This window comes from Lygodium microphyllum, chromosome 7 (assembly GCF_053477565.2).
Source record: "Lygodium microphyllum isolate KBCC chromosome 7, Lygodium_microphyllum_v1.1.10, whole genome shotgun sequence".
In the NCBI taxonomy this organism is placed as follows: domain Eukaryota; kingdom Viridiplantae; phylum Streptophyta; class Polypodiopsida; order Schizaeales; family Lygodiaceae; genus Lygodium; species Lygodium microphyllum.
Window position 1 is genome coordinate 143480589 of NC_141141.1, and position 13446 is coordinate 143494034.

General features: G+C 37.1%; 1 protein-coding gene across 3 annotated transcripts in view; it reads right to left on the minus strand.

The window, feature by feature from the left end:
• Positions 1–11721: 11721 nt before the first annotated feature.
• GCN2 (protein kinase family protein) overlaps positions 11722–13446 on the minus strand; it is a 323601-nt gene continuing 321876 nt past the window's right edge. Inside the window, exon 30 of one of the 3 annotated variants that reach the window (XM_087682047.1) lies at positions 11722–13381. The gene's annotated coding sequence lies outside the window, so the exon portion shown is untranslated. The remainder of the gene's footprint in view (positions 13382–13446) is intronic. The other 2 variants (XM_087682045.1, XM_087682046.1) reach the window with 2 other exon arrangements.

Sequence of the window (13446 nt, forward strand, 5' to 3'; positions counted from 1 at the left end):
GATGGTAAGCCTATTGGTTGTTCTCTACCTTCTCATGTGAAGGTTAATCAAGTTGATAGTGCAGTCTGATGAGCAAAAGGCTGAGATGGCCAAGATTCCTTATGCATCTGTCATGGATAGGTTGATGTATGCCATGATAGCCACTCCACCTAACATAACATTTATAATAGGAGTTGTGGCACACTATATGGCTACACCTCATAGAGGGCCTTGAGATGCCATCAAGGGTATCATGAGGTACCTAAAGGGCATAACAACTATGCGCATATGTTATAGTGGCAAAGGATACATTAGTCGTGGGGTATACCGACTCTGATTATACATGATATGCAGACAGTAGGAAGTCCAACTTTGGCTATGTCTTCACCTTTGTTGGAGGTGTTGTTAAGATAAAACACATTGAGGTGAGTTACCACTTCATCAAGTAGGTTGTTAAGGATAGGTGTATTAACTTTGTTAAGATCTCAATTGATCAAAATCCTACAGATATGCTCACGAAAAGTCTCTCAGCAAAGCATTTTTCATTTCTTAGAAAGTTGACGGGCATTAGATGAGATGACATATTTCCTCAGCATGTTGTACTTACGTACATTTGTACTTTGCTACTTTTTTCTTGTTCTCTCTTGAGTAGGGGCACATTTGCCTTTAAGTGGGAGACACATGTGCTTAGCTACCCATATATTACTACACTGACAATACCCACACACCCGTACACTATAGGTGGCGAGTGCTCATCATTGTCACTTCATTCTTTTTTCTTTTAGTGATATTTGAATAAAAAGAAGGCTGGTCACACATTGTGACTATTGGAGCTCCCACATCTTCTCTCTCTCTTGCTCCTTTCACTATAGCTCTTGATTTTGCTTGTGTGCTTCCACTTCGGGCTTGTTGCCTTCAATATTTTGCTATTGTCATCCACTCGCGCTGAACCCTTATACATAGAACTCTTATAAACATAATCCTTCCACTATAGCTCTTCCTTTTGCTCATGTGCTTTCACTACACGCTTGCTACCTTCAATATTTTGCTATTGTCACCCCCTCAATGACCCTTTATATATAGAACTCCTACAAACATGTTCCTTGGTGTTTTAGTGTAAGTCTACTATGTATGTATATTTATTATCAATATTTGATATGTTATAAACTATTGTGTCATGAATACTATGAATAATTATTATAGTATTAGTATCAATATTATTATGTTTAAATTAATAATAAAATGTAAACATAATAATATTGTATAATAAAGTAGTGCTCATAAATATAAAATCATAGGACATACTAATTTGAACTATATATTCTACATTATTCCATATGATATTTTAATGTAATTGCATGTGATATTTTGTCAATTAATATGTTTATTAGTATAATACTAATAATGTTATAGAAAGAAATGGTGCTAATAAATATCATGTTATATAATATAATAATTTGAATAATATATTTTACACAATTGTATATATTATGTAAATATAATTACATATGCTATTTTACTATTAATTTATATGATCATTAGTCTTCTTCAAATATCTTCACTAGTGCTGAATAATGTCTCATCTAACACCAAGTATTGCCTATGCTTGTGTTCATATGGACAATCCATTGATCCTGGATTACTCCATCACAACATTCCCCCTATGTAGAAAGAAGGAGAGAGGTTATGTTGAGATATGTTGTTAACCTTCATATATTAGTAGCAAGAATGATAAGAGGAGAATCAATATTTGAGAGACCTTATCCCAAAAAAAAATCATATGTTCCTTATTGCAACTCTCAATATAATTAGTTTTAGTGAGAAGGCTCACACCTTTGCAAATTGTATTATTACTTTCAAAGTAGAAAATAAGGTATCTCAATGTTTGGACATGTGAATAAGGTTCAAGCTAGTAATAGTCATGTGGAAAAGGGCCAATCCAAGAGCCAAAAAGGGAGACGGTGCCTAATTAAAAGAGGGGAAACCCTAACAAGAGTACCCATATATAAAAGTTGAAATTTTGAATAGAAACTCGCTCTTGTATGTGCTAACTTATGCTCTAGTTCTTTATCTCTACTCTTTGGTTCTTGCTTACTATTGAGAGAGTGTGAGAGAGGGAGAGAGGACATGAATGTTATTGTGAGAACGTGAGGAATGAGAGGTGAAACGCTTGGTGAGTACATCATCTTCCTCCCTTCCTTGCATCTTCTTGTAGTGGTGACTTGAGCATGACATTCACATCAAGAGCTCAGAGATCAAGGTGGTGACATGAGGATCATGAGACCATTATCATCATCACAATGAGACTACAATGACAAGCAAGATCAAAGTGTTCTATTATAATCTTGGAGCTATTGGTTGCTTTTGCTTGATAGTGAGAGTAGCTAATGATTAGGAGAAGGGAAGCGAATGACTATGTGAGAGCTAGTCAATGTGGAATGGTTTAAACTCTTAAAAGAATAAGAGTTCCACATTTGTCTCAATGTTAAGCACCGTTGGGGCTTGAGATTTTGCTTCCATTATTGAGACTCCTGAATTAACCATCCGAAATGGTCACTTGTCTAATATGCATAGGAATAGGAAGTGTCCCGGAACATGTAAGGGAGGGATCAATAGGGGAATAGTTTTTTGGCTTGCACACCACTTGCTTGTGAAACATGCATGGTTAGAATACAAGAGAGATTTTTTGTTAATGGTAACTCTGTTGACACTTGACTAAAGTTTGAATTTGATTGAAATTGTGAGCATTGTTAGAGTAGATTAGAGTGAGAGAGTATACTTTTATGTTTGCCTCTGATCAAGACATTCAAGGAGAAAACACAACATACCTACGAGGTAGAAGAGAGAAAGAAGGGAGTTTTGCTCTTTAGATAACAACCTATGGGTTGCTCAAGTGCAACTCATTCAAAAGTTTAGGGCACTCAAATGGAAGAGTTCGTAAAGTTCCTAAAAGAAAAAACAAAAACAATAATAAAGAATAGAAAAGGAGGTTGAGAGATTTCTCAATGGAAAATAAAACACCTAAAATGTGCATTGAGCTAACAAAGGAATGCCATCATAACTACCTAGAGACAAAGGAATTGCCTTGCTAGAGAGTAATATAATGCACAAATTTTATCATAGAGAATATAATTAAAAAAAGAGATTGTGATAGCCATTAACACTAGTCTTGTTAGGGAGCCACAAAACTTGCTTAAAGCTACATAAGTGGCTAAAATAGGATTTGGCAAGTTTTTGCATTATTAAAAGTTTATAGGATTGGTCAATTCTAGAGTAATAAGCATGATAGAAAAATCAAATGATTTTATCTCATGTTTTTTATAGACTTTAAAAATGGTATGACAAAGAAAGCCACAAAAGCATTATTATGTTTCATGTGCACCCCTAACTTTTAAGTGTGTCAAAAAGTTTGACAATTTTTCTTCAATTGATATAATCCATATATGAATGAGTTTCATACATTAAGTATTTGTAAAACAATTAGTAAAACATAATCGTCATAGCGCTGTGTTTACTACAAACAAATTAAGTACAACTCTGTGCACCACAAATTATGTACTCCTACACATTGAAGTTCATGGAGTCATGTGTCCCACCTACAGCTGCATAAACTATGTTCCAAAATATCTTCCTTTCACTCCTCATAACGATGACGAGTAGATACCCATGTCCACAAACATACTATGCCAGGAGGTGCTTATGTTTTGGTTTTCTTTGGAGCCCTTATGCGTGTGCCATCAATGGCTTTACACATTAGGGAGGTACGTCATGTCCTCAAGCTTTGCCATGATGGTCCGTAGACATTCCCTATTCAGAATGCTAATTAGATTCCTAACAAACATTCATGGAGTGCACAATATATTGACAACTAGCTCTACATGTTTCCTAATTTGCTTAGCCACTTGTCCCAAAAAGGTTGGCCATTGTCTTGGTAGACCAAGCCAGCACTACTTAGATGCCATGAGATACATGTTAATGCAAGATCTAGTTGTATGGGTTCTCTGACGAAAGCTTTCTCATATAAACATGGCAAATGTGGCTCAATCCAAGATTTCACATCATGGAATGCTTCATATGACATATAATAATATTTCACATATTGATATTGGTTCTCTAATCTTGCATTTGACCATTTTTGGGAGTGGATGCCATTGCAAAATGCGACCTCCCTTGGAAAGCACCACCATTAGTGCGAGGAATACTTTGTCCCCTACCTCTACCAACACAAACAATGAGGACCAATTATAAATGAAAGGCATTTTCATTATGATCTCTTCGCATCTACACTAACAATGTCACCTACTATTCTACTACGTGTGCTTTGATTATATGCATACAACATGCCACTTAAGAGTAAAAACCTTGCAACATCATTCTTACATGGAAGAAACCAAATGAAATTTAAAATACATGCCCTTCGCTCTCTCTCTCTCTCTCTCTCTCATGACTAAGAAAAGGCCATGACTAAGACTAGGAATGCCTTGTAATGATTGAGACTATCGTGAGTGACTGGGAATGTTATGTGACTAAGATTTGTTGGAAAATCAAAGTGAGAGTATAAAGCTATGTGCACAAGAGGGAGAAGAGAGCTCAAGTACAAGAAAGAAATCTTGCTTAGTAGGTTGCTTAAGTACAACTAAGGTACACTCTCCTTACACTTGAGAGTGACCTCCAGGCTCTTTATATAGCCTCACTATGGACTAGGGTTAGGGTTTTCCTTGCCCTTTGATTCATTCACACAACATCACCTTCCCACATGCATCCGTCATTATAGAGAATATGGACTCAAAAAGGACCTTAGAAGAAATTGATTAGGAATCCTTAATCTTGGAATAGTCCCTCTTCAATGGTCATCATTGTGTGCCTTTTTGTTCCTTGGCCCCTCTACATTCCTAGGGTCCATCCACTTTTTGTGGTGAACCCTATCTAGAAAAGAGGGGGATCTTCCTTTCTCTTTACCTTAGTAACTAGCCCTTTTCATCCTCCAAGTTGGGACTACCACTCTTCCAAAAGAGTCGCAACTTGGATCTATTTTCACCCCAAAATTTGACCTTTTATAAATTTTCATAAAAATTGGATTGTCTTTGTCTTAAAAGGTACCCAATCATATTGCAAGTTGAAATACTCATTTTCTATGTATTTTTTTGCATGAAAGGCCCTCTATATCAACTCATTTGCCACATCAATAACTCGGATTTTTTTTGTCCCAAAAAATGACTTTGTAAACATTTTCTCAAAATATAGGTTTCTTTTTCTCAAAAGACACCCAATCATATTGGAAGTTGAAGTACTCATTTTCTATACACTTTTTTGCATTAAAGACCCTCAAAATTAGCTCATATTTTTTAATACCCACACATGTGATACCTAGGACCCTGCAGATGTAATTACATACCTACTTTATACTCCACTACTCCTAATTGCCACATTAACAAGGCGAACTAATTTTGACCCCAAAAAACGACTTTTTCTCTCCCTTCGCAAAACATGGTATTTTCTATCTCCAGTGGTGTCTAACCATATTATATATGCATCAAAGCATTTTTCATGCTCTCTTTTGCCCTCTAGGCATTCCAATTTAGTATTATCCCATGAAAACTTGATCAACTCCATTTTTCCTTGTGCTCTAATGGAATTACTTAGGGATATAAGTAATTGTAAGAGAAAGGTGGATTTGCATGTTTGTATAGATGAAGAGTATGCTATTGCAAAGTCCCCCTATAGCAAGTGTGGGTTAGATGTAACAACTGCTTTTCAATATCGTTTAGAGATAAAGAAAAATATTGATCTTTGGATAGATGGTTCCTTGTATCCTAATGATCCTAGCACTAGGCTAAATCCACCTTTCAATTCCACTTCATCGTTGCTTACATTTGTTGGGGGTGGTGAAAATGGTCTACTAGGTTATTGCAAACACTTAGATGAAAATATTCATGTGCATTAGTATTATCAATCAATGTTATATAGCAATCCTCAATCTTTGTCACAATCCAAGGGTTCTTTAAATGTGTTGCAAAAAGCTCTACAAGATCAACAAATCAAAATGCAAAAGTTTAAAGAATAATTGAAGCAATATAAAGACAAGGGTCAAGACATGGCAAAGTCACAAAGAAATTCAACCTTGGAGGAGGAGAATGCTTCATTGAAATCGCTTTTGGAGCAAATGGAAAAGGATAAGAACAGTGCAAAAGCAAAGTTGCAAAGGTGCAAGCAAACTCCTATGGGTTATATAAGGAAAGAAAACGTCGATTACTTCCAATGCTATCACTATCCTTGAATGGTGGAGCACGAAAAAGACGTATGCAAGCATTAAGGTTCATCATTTTCTATTGAAAGACAATCTGAATCTACTTTATTTCTTAAAAGTGTCTATTTTTTATTAGGAATTTTTTTTATGATATTGGAGGCCAAGGTGAGAGTCAACAAATGGGGAGTTTCTAAAGGCATTCTTAAAATACAAGCCTCTGATTAGAATTTTGAGAGACTCTCAACATCAAACCCTCTGATTTGCTACTTTGTGTTGACCTAGTTATGTTGCAATGTGCCATGGATCATTTCTACAAGGTGCAACCCTCGGAATGTATTGAGTTGTCCTAATCTAACATTATAAATTCAATATAGTACGCTTGTTCTCCTAAGTTTATACCATCTATGATTGCCATGTTTTATTTCGATCTTGGAGTTTATTATCAAGCTTGACGAATGCCAAATCATAAAGGGATGCAAGTTGGAGAGAGTGGGTCTTACATTGATGCATTATGCCATGGCATGTGCAAAAGATACCACACTTGTTTGATTGTTTAGTGTGCAATTAGAAAAGGAAATTCGGTACCTAGCAGCAGCTAAAGTGCCCAAGGAGATCCATAATATTCTCTCTTGGATCTTTCAAAGCACTCCATATCTGGATATAATTTCCAAGCAAACAAGTAAGGAGAAGCTCAACGTGGAAGGAGTCAGAGAATTCAACATTCATTGATACTTGGGTGGCAATCTCAAGACCCTAAAGTGTATGTTCAATTGTGACACTAAGACATCAACATCGTTGCCTTGTCCATTTTGCATGAAAACCAATAATTCTCTTAGAGGCCGTAGATAATATTGCATAGAAGGGAAAATCACTAGCCTGCAATAGAAAGATGTCACCAAATACGTCACATGCTGACAAGAATTGGAAAGCCATATTTCCAATTAATATTAAGAATGCCCATTTTTGCACTTTCAATTACCTCATGCACATATTTGACAAGTTATTGAAGTTGCATATCAATTATGTATACACAATGAAGCCTCCCTCCAGACATGAAGCAACTATTGAGAAAGTCAAGGAGCTATTCAATTCATTAGGTGTACATGGAAGTAAGGTAAAGATTAGAAAGGACAAAAAAACATCAGGCCTAACTTATGACATAGCACATAAAATATCAATGAGTAGAATGAAGGCAAAGAGATTCCTAAGCAATATGATTGGCAAGCCTTCAAAGTTAAAGTAGGAGCTATGGAATGATTTATGCAAATGTAGTACTAATTTGGAAAGAGCCCCTAGTCTTAAGAATGTCTAGTTGGCATTCTTTTAATAGGCTAGAGTGTATAATGCTAAAGACATCAATAAATCATTCCACTCAAGTTGAATTTCATACAATGGTCAATGATTTTACAAAGCTAGTTGTCAATGCATGGGGAGAAACCAACATCACCCACTACATGATGGTACACCTTCAACTCTACTACTTACATATTCTTTAATATTTAGATACATTGATGCTCCAAGTCTAATATTAATGCTCCATACCTTTACATCACATTTTATTACTAGGCTCGTGGTGCATATTTCAAGAACACTTATCATGGAGGTGGTCGCATCAGGAAAAGCTATCTTGTAGAAATGTTCGATTAGTTTTATAGATGCACCTTCCATCACTCCATCACATTGGAGAATACTAAGGCTACCGCATTGGCTAAATCTCTCTGGCAACAAATCCACATCCATAATAAGGAAAAGTGGTGAAACATATCTACAATGAATACACATGTAGCGTGGCGCATGACAAGGTGAAGGAAAGGGTCAAAATGGGCACGTATATAAATCTATGTCTGTACCCCTATTAAATCATAAAGGCTAGGTTTCATACAAATAGAGCTCTTTTAGTCCATTTCCTATTTCATACTTCTATTGTTGTCTCTTCTTATTCTCTTCTAATCCACCTCATGGCCCGCACCAAGCAAACTGCACAACGACATCCACTACCAAGCTAATCCATATCTCTATACTACAAACTATTATTTCCCGAGACCTTGTGTCTTTTGGCCATATACACCAAGTCTCTTGACATCTCATTTAAATTTTCTTACTTTGATTTGGTAGGATCAGACAGGTCAAAAGTAGCCCGAATATAAATAAGATTTGTGAGTATTAGTAGGTAAACCCTCTTTTTTATTTCGCTTCCATTATTTTTAAAAGTAATAAAGCCAAATTCTTATTTTCAAATGAAAGGTCATCTAGTTGTGGTGGTGGTTGTAATGATGACATTCAGTCCATTTCAAATCATACAATCCCAATCATATTAATAAGGTGCCTCATTTGCGTGGTTCACATCTATCATTGCCCAAAATCCAAAGACAACTTGGTTTCTATTAATTTAAAAGACTTCAATTTGTTCCATTACTTGTGACCTTATTATTATTATGAAAGAAAACCCCTAGGCTCAACACCATGGGTCACAACTTGGCATGTTCACATTGCACAATTCAACAGGAAGTGCAAGCACCTTTCTTGTCGTTCCTCCCCCTCCCCCACCTCTCTCTCACTCTCCCCACTTTCTTACAACTTTTCTATAGAACTTCTCCTTGTGCTTTCCCCTTTCACTATGTATTTCTCTTGATTGTCTTAACTTTTAATTACACCTACACTTCCAATAACATTGTTACCACTAGCTCCTTGTGAAGTAAACCAATCCAATGGGCATGCTCAAGCAAGTTTGCATTGCTTAGCTTGATGCGTGAACTAACTTCCTTGTCAGTGATACCCCAACCTCGCACTATTTTCAGGACAACACTAATGATGTTCCATGATGGCTTCTTTGGTTTCTCCATGATGGCTACAAATGATCTACTCATATATCTCCATGATAGCTTGGTGCAAATTTCCAGTTTCCACAATGAAGGTTTCTACTCATTTCCACAATGATAGATTTTGATTATATAATCCTTTGTCAACTAGTACTATTTCCACGTTGGCTAACCTCTCTCTCTCTCTCTCTCTCTCTCTCTCTCCAAAAAAATCCCCTATAGAGGAGGAGCCCTAGAATGTTATAAAAGTAGATAGGGTTTGTTGCAAAAGCATGCAGTTTCTCATCTCTTTTTGACCCTATCTTGGGTTTTTAGATGATGAAGGGCTGGGCAATCAAAAATGCACATGGGAGAGAGGGCTCAAGCCATAGAGGTGGTACTCATCATATAACAAAGCCCTTCACATATACAAAAGGAGAGTAGCAAGTCACATCAGGTAAGGGGTTGCAATTGGCTAAGAGGGAGTAGGTCAATATTTAAAAGCACATGAATGTGTGGATGCACACACATGCACGCACACACAATCCCCTACTTGAGCTCTTTGTTTCATGCTCTCCCCTCTATTCCCTCCTTGGAAAGAAGGAAAGGCAAGTGTTTAAAAGCAATACGTAGTTGTTGCACACACAGATTTATCATCAAGGTACAATGGATAATCTTGGCAAGGCCCTCTTGCACATTGCCATTTTGGCTACAAAGACACTTGGCAATGAGAACCACAAGCTTGAAGATGAATAAATTCTCACCTATCATCCACTTTTCCCTATGGCCAAAATATTTTAGCTATTTTCCCAACTCTTGCACCCATAGCAAGTTGTTCTTTATTGAGGAGTAGAGAGAGAGCCACCCATCAGACAAATGGCACAATTTATGGTTTGCAAACAAAAATAACTCTATAGTTTGGGCTACACGTGTTCGCTAAAATTCAACTTGAAATATCATCAATTCATCACCACAAATGTAAGCTATATTTAACATGTGGAAGTGTTGACAATGTGGATGAGGTGGCTCTAAACCTTGGTCATAGAGAATACTATTGTATGTGCATTATTGTTTGGGTTATGTTGAGAAATCCAATTTTTGATAGGTGTACACTTTAAACTGGAGTTCAAGGCTTAATTGATGATTACTAACTTATAATTGCTTCAGGTAACAATTGTATAGGAAGCCAAGTTACCCAATAGCATTCATAAAATTGGATGGATTATTGCCCAATCTCTAAGCATTGACAAACTTTGCACGTATTCATCCATTCTATACCTACATAGTAAAGCATGGGTTTATTAGTTCATGCTAATAACCAAACTTATCCTATATCATTGATCCACTTAATTTTGTATCATGGCTAAGGAGAACCAGTGAACCCATAGCACCTTCAAATTATAGGTAGCAAGGTAGCTTGATGCGCTCTATGTGCCCACTACTTGGACCACTTAATGTTCCAATATTGGGTAGGATATTTTGAGTGTTCCATGTGGCTCTCTCTCAACGTCCACCTCTTTGATGGCCATAACCCTCAACATCAACATATGCTCTATCCTCCATACTACACCCCCTATCCTCATTGGCTCCTCTCAACCTAACACTTACCTTATCTCCATAATTTATATATTTGTCAATGGCATGGCCCTCCAAACCTTTAAAGCTTACAAGCATTAGCTATAAGAGTGGAGATGGCGACACCATCATTGACATGTGGTTCAACCTCATTCTACTTCGATGTGTATTGATTGGCATCATATGCATGTCCCAAATGCTCACCATGGCTCCTAAGTCTCTACCTAGGGTCACTATTCACATGTGTGATGATGATATATACAAACATTAGACTTCTATGAGCATCAATATGAAGCCTAGGGCTATGAGTAACATCTTTTTCCATTACAACTACATGTAAACTTTTTCAATACACTATGCAAGTTGATCTTCTCATGAGCTATATGCATACACCTTCTAATAACATGTATATTCATTCATGCAATATACATAATTGTAATTTGTTTATTGTATTATATCTTTGATATCATAGGGAGATCTCTTGAGGAGAGAGAACGATAAGGTCACTTGGTTATTCTAGGAAGATACTTGTGACCAAGTTCTTTTCTACGGGTAAGTACTAGTACTAGGAACCTCCCCACTCCCCTATGGGAGATTGATTCTCTAGGTCGCGATAGATAATCATTAAAAAAGTCACATTGAAGCGAGCCATGGTCCTAGGCAAAGAGATACACGCCAAACCTCTTGGAAGATGGGCCCACAACCTTTAAAACTAATAAATCTAGGTCATCACCACCCACCACACAAGGTGACGTTCGAGATACCTCACCCATGACATGGTAGAGATTTTTTTGCAACCCATGAGATCAATATTAATGACATGGATATCAATGATCATATGAATCTTGTCATGCCATTCATTTGATATCTTCTTAGGATTATAATATTTCTTGTCACTTTTTATATTTTAATAGACATTGAAAGTTTCAATGACTACTACTAGTAAGTTTTGCTTAGACTTTTATAGTAGTTTAGATAGCATGGTCTTGACAATCTCAAACACTTTCAAATGTGAGCTAGTTTGACAAAGTTATACTCCATGATACGATCATATCTAAGTTGTACCATTTGTTTAGGTCTCATAAGCCACCTTGGTCTTTTGTAGACATTAATAGTTCTTTCTTATTGAAAGCATGGTAGTTTATCCATGTTAAAGCCATGTAACTCAAACCAAGCTGATATTTGGGCATTGCTAGCATGATACATCTTCCTAATTGGCAAGCTATCACACTTCAAGGGCCAACTGTGATATCGATGTTTGGATAGCTCCCACAAGCTATGCATGAATGATACTCATTTGGTAAGAGCCTCTACCACAAGCAATGTGGGACAAGATTTATATCTCATCTTCAAAGATCATGGACACCAAGGGCCTCTCCACGTGGGAGAAAAGCCTTGCATCAAAGCTCATGTGGAATAAAAGCCTTACATTTGATCCTCCCAAAAACCATGGAGACCAAGGGCCTCTCCATTGCTCTCCATCCATCATGCAGTGATCAAAGCTAGGGACTCAAACCGATACTCCATCCATCATATATACAGTGACCAAGGCTAGGGAAACAAAGAGTGCCAGATGGAATCTGAACTTTGAAAACATGTATCAGATTGAACCCTTGATGTAAAGTGATAGATACTAGCCTGAATCTAATGCTTTCCAAATATGCCATGTAATGAGTTCCCTGCACCATATGTGACATCAAGCATCTGACTGTTTGTAGACCTGGTAATTTAAACATGAAAAGGGAACTTCTCATTGGTTGGCTGCTTGGTAGAAGGATACAGGATACACCATGCACACATCAGGGGGGTGGAAAAGGCCGCTGAAGTAACTCAAAGGTACCAAACAATCATCATGAGCTCTATCGGTAACAAAAAACTTTGTGCCAGATGCACAGAAGGCCTCTAGGCATTGCATACTGCAAACAAGAAATGCCAGATGGAATCTGAACTTTCAAAATTACAGATGTATCAGACTGAACCCTTCATGTCTAGTGATAGACAATAGCCTGTATCAGACAGAACCCTTCATGTAAAGTGATAGACAACATGTAAATGTCCTTTTTCTGAGGCTCATAAAGAAATGATGAGAGGATGCTTAGAAGCTGAAGCAACAGCTCATGTGGCTGAAGTCTCAGGGCAAGCAATAGTGCTGAGCTTTACATAATTAAGTACATCTAGCACACCTCATGGGTTGTCTAGCAAGAGAGAAGCAAGTGCCAACTCTATGTCTTCTATGAACGACAAAAATCTTCTGAGGCATGAAGTCATTTCAAATGTTTTCACTTTCTCTGAGCTATTGTGGCTGAAAGCTCCAAATTGCTGGACTTGTGCTAAAGTTGGCTGTCAAGCCAAATAACTTACCATTTACAACAGTGGCTATTGCACTGAACTACATCGAGGCGCTAGGTTTCTACCTCCCAGTATAGCCTCGCTGTAATATTGCTGAAGAGGGCCAAACATCTATGTATTATCTGATTCCCACATCTGTCATCTGTGAATGATTATCATACAGCATACTCATAAATAAATTTGTTCATGTCCAACATCATTACTCTACATGATACACGGAGTTCAATGATGGCTGTAGCTGCATCTGTATCTGTATAGCCCTTGATTTTTCTGTCTGGACTCGGCATTTGAGTGATGGCTGCAGCTGCATCTGTATCTATAATCATTGGCATTTTTCTGTTTCGACTCTGCATGTAAGTGATGGCTGTAGCTAAATCTGCATCTGTATAATCACTGCCATTTCAGTCTGGACTCTGCATCTGCTGTGGCAATTCTGATCCATGATGCAGTTTGCAAAAAGCACTCAACAGGTTAGCATTGATATTTAACTAGATATAA